The 7554-nt window shown below is 34.2% G+C and overlaps 1 protein-coding gene across 12 annotated transcripts in view; it reads right to left on the bottom strand.

Moving 5' to 3' along the window:
• Positions 1-7554, bottom strand: part of N4BP2 (NEDD4 binding protein 2) — an 87069-nt gene that overhangs the window by 64432 nt on the left and 15083 nt on the right. For 9 of the 12 annotated variants that reach the window (XM_055086082.1, XM_055086080.1, XM_055086081.1 and 6 more), the window contains 3 exons: positions 5577-5676; positions 4390-4419; positions 1346-3892 (listed from right to left, as the gene is read on the bottom strand). The exons of 2 other annotated variants lie outside the window; for them this stretch is intronic. The gene's annotated coding sequence lies outside the window, so the exon portion shown is untranslated. The remainder of the gene's footprint in view (positions 1-1345; positions 3893-4389; positions 4420-5576; positions 5677-7554) is intronic. One more of the 12 variants, XM_055086079.1, reaches the window with a different exon arrangement.

Here is a 7554-nt window from a genome sequence, read left to right on the forward strand (position 1 = left end):
CATATTAAATCCAAAAGAATTTACAGATTATCTGTTGGATTACCCAGATAATTTAGCAAGGTTGCCAGACTGTATATCTCTTTAACACCAACACTGAGAAAATAAAATTAAATCTAATGGTCTAGACCTATTAGCCGCATTTACTCAGTTGATAAATCCCTCCTCCAAAGAACGTTTTAACAACATTATCTTCTTCTCAGGACAGTGCCACTCTCAGGATTTCCTCATCACTCAATTTGGAAACAGTGGAGCGTTTCCAGGCTTACCCACTCCTTTGGTGATCTCTCCATGGTTTTAAACACTAACAAAATGCTAACTAATTTACATCTCCAATCTGCACCTCTTCCCTGACTCCATACCCACACCAAACTACCCACTGAACATCTCCACTTTGTGTATCCAATAGACATCTCAAACCAAGCATGTCTAAGTGATCTTCTGATCCTCCACTGCAGACCCCCCTAACTATAATCCTCTCAACTGCAGCAACAGCAGTTTCCAGTTGCTGAGGCCAAAGAAACTGAGTCATTTTTGCCTCCTCTTTCCCTCACACCTCATGTCTAATCATTCAGCAAATCTTGCCGGTTCTAAATTCAATGTATATTCAGATCATGTGGTAACTCTATGTTTAACCTTCTGAGGAAGTGCCAGACTGTTTCCCAAAATGGCTGCACCATTTTCAATTTCTACCAGTATTGTATGGGGATTCCCATTTCTCTACAATCTCACCAACACCTGTTATTGTCCCTCTTTTTGACTATGGCCATCCTAATGGTATCTCATTGTGGCTTTAACTTGCATTTCCCTAATAACTAACGCTGACCATCACTTATGTGCTTATTGGTATTCGTATATCTTCTTTGAAGAAATGTCTATTCAGATCCTTTGCCCATTTTTAAATTTAAGGGTTACTTGTCTATATTACTGAACTTTAAGAGTTCCTTGTATTTCTGGATACAAGTCCTTTATCAAATATAAAATATTTTCTCCCATTCTGTGGGTTGTCTTTTTCACTTTCTTGATGGTGTCCTTCAAAGCATATTTTTTATCTTGATGAATTTTTTTTATGTGTGTCATTTACACTTTTGGTGTCCTATCTAAGAAACCATTGCCTAAACCGAGGTCACAAAGATATGTGCCATGCTTTCTTCTAAGAATTTTGTAGTTTTAGCTCTTACATTTAGGTCTTCAATCCATTTTGAGTTAATTTTTGTATATGGTGTAAGACAGGGGTCCAAGTTAATTCTTTTGCATGTGGATATCCAGTTGTCCCATCACCACTGATTGAAAATACTATTCTTTCCCCATTGAATGGTCTTGGTACCCTTGCTGAAAATCAACTCACCATGAGAATAAGAGTTTACTGCTTGACTCTCAGTTGTATTTCATTCATCTATATGTCTATTCTTATGCCAGTATCACACTGTTCTGATTATTGTGCTTTGCAGTAAGTCTTAAAATTAGGAAATGTGAATCTTCCAACTTTGTTCTCCTTTTCCAAGACTGTTTTGCAATTCCGGGCCCCTTGCAATTTCCATGTGAAATTTAGAGTCAGCTCGTCAATTTCTGCAAAGTCAGACAGTACACTGACAGGGACTGCATTGAATCAGTAGATCATAAGTCAAATCAGGTCACTCCTTTGCTTTAAAACCTCCAATAGCTCTGAATCTCACACAGAGTAAAAGCCCAAGTTCTTAAAATGGCCTAGTTACAATCCTAAACAGTCTGGTTCCCTAATAACTCTCTCAAATCATTTCTTGCTACTCTCCCTCTTGCTCTTTCTTAAACTCACCCAGTATTCTCCTGCTTCACTGCCCTTACACTTGATTCATAGCCAGAAATGCACTCCTCCCCACCCCCCAGATACGTATCTGACTTGCTTTTTACAAGACTTTACTCATGGCCCCTTTGTAGTGAGGCTTTCCCTAATCACCCAGTGTAAAATCGTGCGCACAGACAGAGTTCTCTCCATCTCCCTTTCATTATTTTTTGCTTCAAAGCAGTTATCACTCTATAATTTAGATGTTTATTTTGTTTAATGCCTGTATACACTGACACTAAAAGTAAGCTCTTTGAAAAATATGTTTTTGTCAATTCTGTTCACTCCTGCATTGCCATCACTATAGTAAATATCAAAATTAAATACCAATACTAAAACAATGTCTAACACATAGTAAGCACACAATAAATTTCTGCTGCTGAATAAAGGATTAAGGCAGGGAAAAAGAACCAAGAACAAGAAAGCAATAGGTACAGAATTCTAAGAAGAAACAGAAATACTCAATAAACATTAAAAAGTTTAACCCCGGTGCTTCCCTGGTGGCGCAGTGGTTGAGAGTCTGCCTGCCGATGCAGGGGACACAGGTTCGTCCCCGGTCCGGGAGGATCCCACATGCCGCGGAGCGGCTGGGCCCGTGAGCCATGGCCACTGAGCCTGCGCGTCCGGAGCCTGTGCTCCGCAACGGGAGAGGCCACAACAGTGAGAGGCCCGTGTACCGCAAAAAACAAAACAAAACAAAACAAAAAAAGTTTAACCCCATTAATAAAACCAAATTAAAAGAGATAACATAGGATTAAAACATTTTTATATTGCCTATTAAATAAAACATAATTTTTAAAAATGACAATAGCCAGTGTTAGCAAGGCTAGAGTAAAATAAAAATTTTTATACACTGTGATGACTGTAAACTGGTATAACCTTTCTGAAAAGCAAAATGGCACTATGTGTCAAGAAATTTTAGGTTACTTATATTTTTTGACCCATTTTTTTGATTCTACTTCTAGGAACTCATCATAAAAAATAATCACAGATTTACATAAATATTTATATAGAGATGTTCAAAATACTATAACTTTTTACAAAGAGAAATGGAAAACAACTAAATATTTGGTGAGAAAGAAATGATAAAAAACTTTCTGATGATGGTAAGTACAATGTATTAAATACTTAACATATGCCAGCTAGAATGTTAAGATCATGATTTTACTTAATTCTTAAAACAGTAATTAATATTATGCCTATTTCACAAAAGAAAACTAAGGACTAGAAAAAGTAAGTTATCAGGCTTAAGGCTCTTAAGTAGCAAAACTGGGATCTGAACCCAGGTTTGCTAGACTCTACTAGATACAATATCCCTGCAGATTTATAAGATGGAATTTTATACAGCCATTAAAGACTATATTTTGGATAATATTAACTAGAGTTTTTTTTAAAACTATGTTAAAAAAGAAAGCAAGACACAAAACTGAATATAATTTATACAGACACCTAAATGGGACTGGACTATATTAGATTGGAAAGGAAATCCTGGGTAATGGTAACTTTATTTTTAACTACTACTTTTTTAATCTACTTTTTATAAACTATTTTTTGCATTTTCCAAATAATCTATAATATATACATTATTTCATCATCATGGGAAAAAACAACCACTATTATCAATTAAAGCTGAATCTTGGACTTCCCTATACACTTCCTCCAGCTTGCAAACTATATATCCTTCCACCCCTTTTTTTATTGTGTCTACCTATATGGAAAAGGATCTAAACACACAGGCAGTTTAAGTATCCAACCAGTATAGGGAAGAAACTCTTAAGTATAAAAGCATACATAGCTGACACTACCTCCCAATCACTCTGTAGATCCAGTTTACTTCAATCCTATTTATTCACTTAAGTAATGTTCACATTTAACTTTTATCACCTGATTTTGTATATCTTCATTTTTCCATAAAGAAGGCCTCATTAATACACTAGCTTAAACAAGCTTGTGTAGCTTCTTCATATACATACCTGACCTAAATATTCTAAAAGGATATGGGAAATTAGGATGGGTAAGAAGGTTTGACATATTATGGAGAAATGTGAAAGGGCTGGTTCTCAAATGAAGAACCTAAAAACAAATAATATAAATTGTTATTAATAGTGATACCATCAATATATATATAAATTTCATATACACATTTTCCAAGCTCTTCTACCTCTATTATTCAGTTTTAACCTAAGAGAAGCTAACCAATACATACTTGCTCACAGATTATCATTAAAATATTTCAGCATGATAAGCAGAGGTCTTATTAACTCTAGTTCTCTTTTTTTTTTTAAACAGATAAGGATATATGTTCTTTTAACCATTAAAAAAAATTCAGGGTGAACATGAAGTCTATAAATAGTAGTAGAAGTAAACATGAACTCTAACAGTGGTATGGTAATGGTCAGTACTGCCAATAAAGTGGATACACCAATAAACACCACTTCAGGAAAAAAACTTTCCTACTAAAAACTACATCATCAACACAGTCCTAACACTTAAAAATTTACCTGTATCATTTTATGAATAAATCTGTTGCATGCATATATTATAAGGGTTAGTAATTTTAAAGAACTTACCTTTATGGAAAAATATCCAGAAATAAATTTCTATAACAGTCAAGAAAGATATTCTATTTAATACTCAATATCAACCATCTAGAAATAACAGGCCTAAGAAAACTGATACTAACAATCAAATATATCAATAGTATTCTAGCTCTTTAAAACCAACATAAAAGGAACGAAAACAAAAATCATCTCTCTATAAGGAGCATATAGGGAAGTTAGAAGACCCAAACATGGCACAATCCCAGACAAGATCAGAAAACATCTCTCTCAGAAAAAATTGCTACCAAGAACCAATACAATCAATCTTTACTGGGGATTAAGTTACCTACAAGATGATTTTAAGTCTACTGCTTGATAAGCTGAAGGTAGATACTAAATCTCATCAAGGTACCAAAGGGTGTGTCACTAAAAAAGATAGTATTTATAAAAAATGTAACCAAATTAAGGTAACCAATAATCTTAAAATGCATCCATCTGTCATAAGAACTATTATAAGTAATAACTGGACATACTAACTATTGATAAAGAATGGTTAAATAAATTATGGCAAATGGAATACTATGCAGCTATGAAAAAGTTGAAGGTATAATGTAGAAACCAAAAAGATCCCTGAGACATATTCTTAAGGGGAAAAGCCAGTTGCTGAACCATATACAGCTTTGGGCCAAAGAATGGCAGGAAAGTGTATTTCTCTACAATTCTTCAACACTTTCTATATTCCTTCATTACTTACTACCAGTACTAATCTTCCTTAGATATTTTAGATTCTCACATTGTTGGTTTTACTGACATATTTTTATCTGTATGTGTTCATTTCCCCAATTAGCCATGTTCCTTGAGAACACAGAGTATGATACATACTACTCCAATTTGGCATTTAGTCATAGTCCCATACATAAAATAGGTGCACAAAAAATATTTGTGGATGGCTAAAATTTGTAAAATATGAAGGAGTAAGAAGGGGTATTTTAGAAGCAAAGACACCAAAACACACATTAAATGGGAAAACCACAATACAGTTCTTTAGACTTCTTGGGTCAGCATGTTTTATGCAACTACAAGCTCTTTGAGAAATTCTAGTAACAAAATATGTGATTACATTTTCCTTCTTATGAGAGATTTCTTTTATCACTCAAATATGTAAATAAAAGCTTGAAAACCTATGTGTAAATCACTCTAGACTTCAATAAACTTACCAACTGTCTATCACTGATGCTATCAATGTGCTTATTAAGGCCACAGTTGACACCTGCAAACTCTACAGCTCTTCCTGTTATCCAACATAATGTCTTCTTACTATTAAAAAAAATGTAAATGATGATATATTATATACATATGTAAAAAAAGCAAATTTATATCAAACAGTAATCCCAAATGGAATCAAAGTCCAAAATATATACAATATTTATAATATAGATATATATCACATTCCAAAGAGAAAACCACAAAGTAAAGAAAAAAGACCGACCTCATCCACTGCCATTAGAGGTGACTATTACACTCCGGAACACATAAAGGGAAAGACCTAAGCATTTATTCTGCCTTTTAAGTAGAACATTATTTCAAGACAACAAAATAGTGCTAATTGATGAGGGAAACCTTCTTTATTGAAGACAACTATGTAATAGGATCTAAAACTAATTACCATATCCTAAACCATAATTAAATAGTTGATCAAGAATCACCAACAATCATCAATGAAGGCTAAAATCATTAGGTGAAAGGTTGACAGAGACATACCTGGTGCCAAAGTACCATGCCACAGATTATTTGCAAGATATAAAAAGACAAACATAATTTTACAATAAAACGATCTGGTTGTCATCACCTTGGCCTGGTGATCAAACACAGCATCCAAATGGTGGGACAACTAAACATTACATGCCTGTAAGTGAAACAATATGAGTATACAGCATTGCTAAATGAACTACTCTTCCAAAAATGTTTAACCTTTAAATCTCACTCCCATTTTATATGAAATATAGGGGATAGAGGAAAAAATTATACTGACCATGAAGAAACTATCAGCAATACAAAATGTCAGACATTCTCAACAGAGCCAACAAATCTATATTATGGGGAGAGGGAGGGAGGGTGGTAAAGGGGGTGGGTAGGTTAGAGACAGTTCTATAATTTAAAAAGACTCAAGAGACAGCCAGATACAATGGGTAGCTCTTGACTAGATTTTCATATTTTTTAAAGGCAATAAAAAAGATGTTTTTGGAACAATTAGAGAAATCTGAATATGGTACAAGTATTATATATTAGGGAATTATTGATAATTTTGCTAGGAATGACAATGGTTTTATGGTTATATAGGAGAATATCCTTTTTCTGGAAGATATGTCAAAGATAATACATCTTACGAATTTTTAAGAGTAAATTTCAAGCTAAATCCTTAAATGAAATTATCAAAGTTCAAAATATATATAACATTTATAACACATGTATAGTACACAAAAAGAAAAAACTCTCATTTGTCACCATTTACTTTTAAAATGCTCAGGAAATTTATATATACATAGAAATATACACATATATAAAGCAAATGTAGCAAAATATTAGTAATCATTAAATCTAGGAGATGGGTTTACATGAGTTCAATGTACTATTCTACTTTTCTATATATATGTCTATGCATTTTGCTAATAAAAGTTTTTAATATGTACCATGCTTCAAGTAAACTGGTTTGTTTACCTCTACAAAGTAAAAAATCCTTTTTAAATTCAAATACCAACCCTTAATTTGAAACTCTGAATTCAAATATACCAAGTTTTAATAAAAGCAGGGCACACTCCATATTTTAAAGGTTATATCTGGTTACATATGTGTTCTAAGAAAAAGAAAAATTCAATCATGTGGTAAGGGAAGGAAGAAAATGAAAGAAAAATTTTTAAAGGATAAAAATTAAGAGAAGAACCCCAAATAGCCAAAGCAACCTTGAGGGGGAAAAAAAAAAAAAAAAAAAAAAGAAAGTTTGGGCTTCCCTGGTGGCGCAGTGGTTGAGAGTCCGCCTGCCGATGCAGGGGACCCTGGTTCGTGCCCCGGTCCGGGAAGATCCCACATGCCGCAGAGCGAGCGGCTAGGCCCGTGAGCCATGGCTGCTGAGCCTGCGCGTCCAGAGCCTGTGCTCTGCAACGGGAGAGGCCACAACAGTGAGAGGCCCATGTACCA

This window comes from Physeter macrocephalus, chromosome 7, assembly GCF_002837175.3.
Source record: "Physeter macrocephalus isolate SW-GA chromosome 7, ASM283717v5, whole genome shotgun sequence".
NCBI lineage: Eukaryota > Metazoa > Chordata > Mammalia > Artiodactyla > Physeteridae > Physeter > Physeter macrocephalus.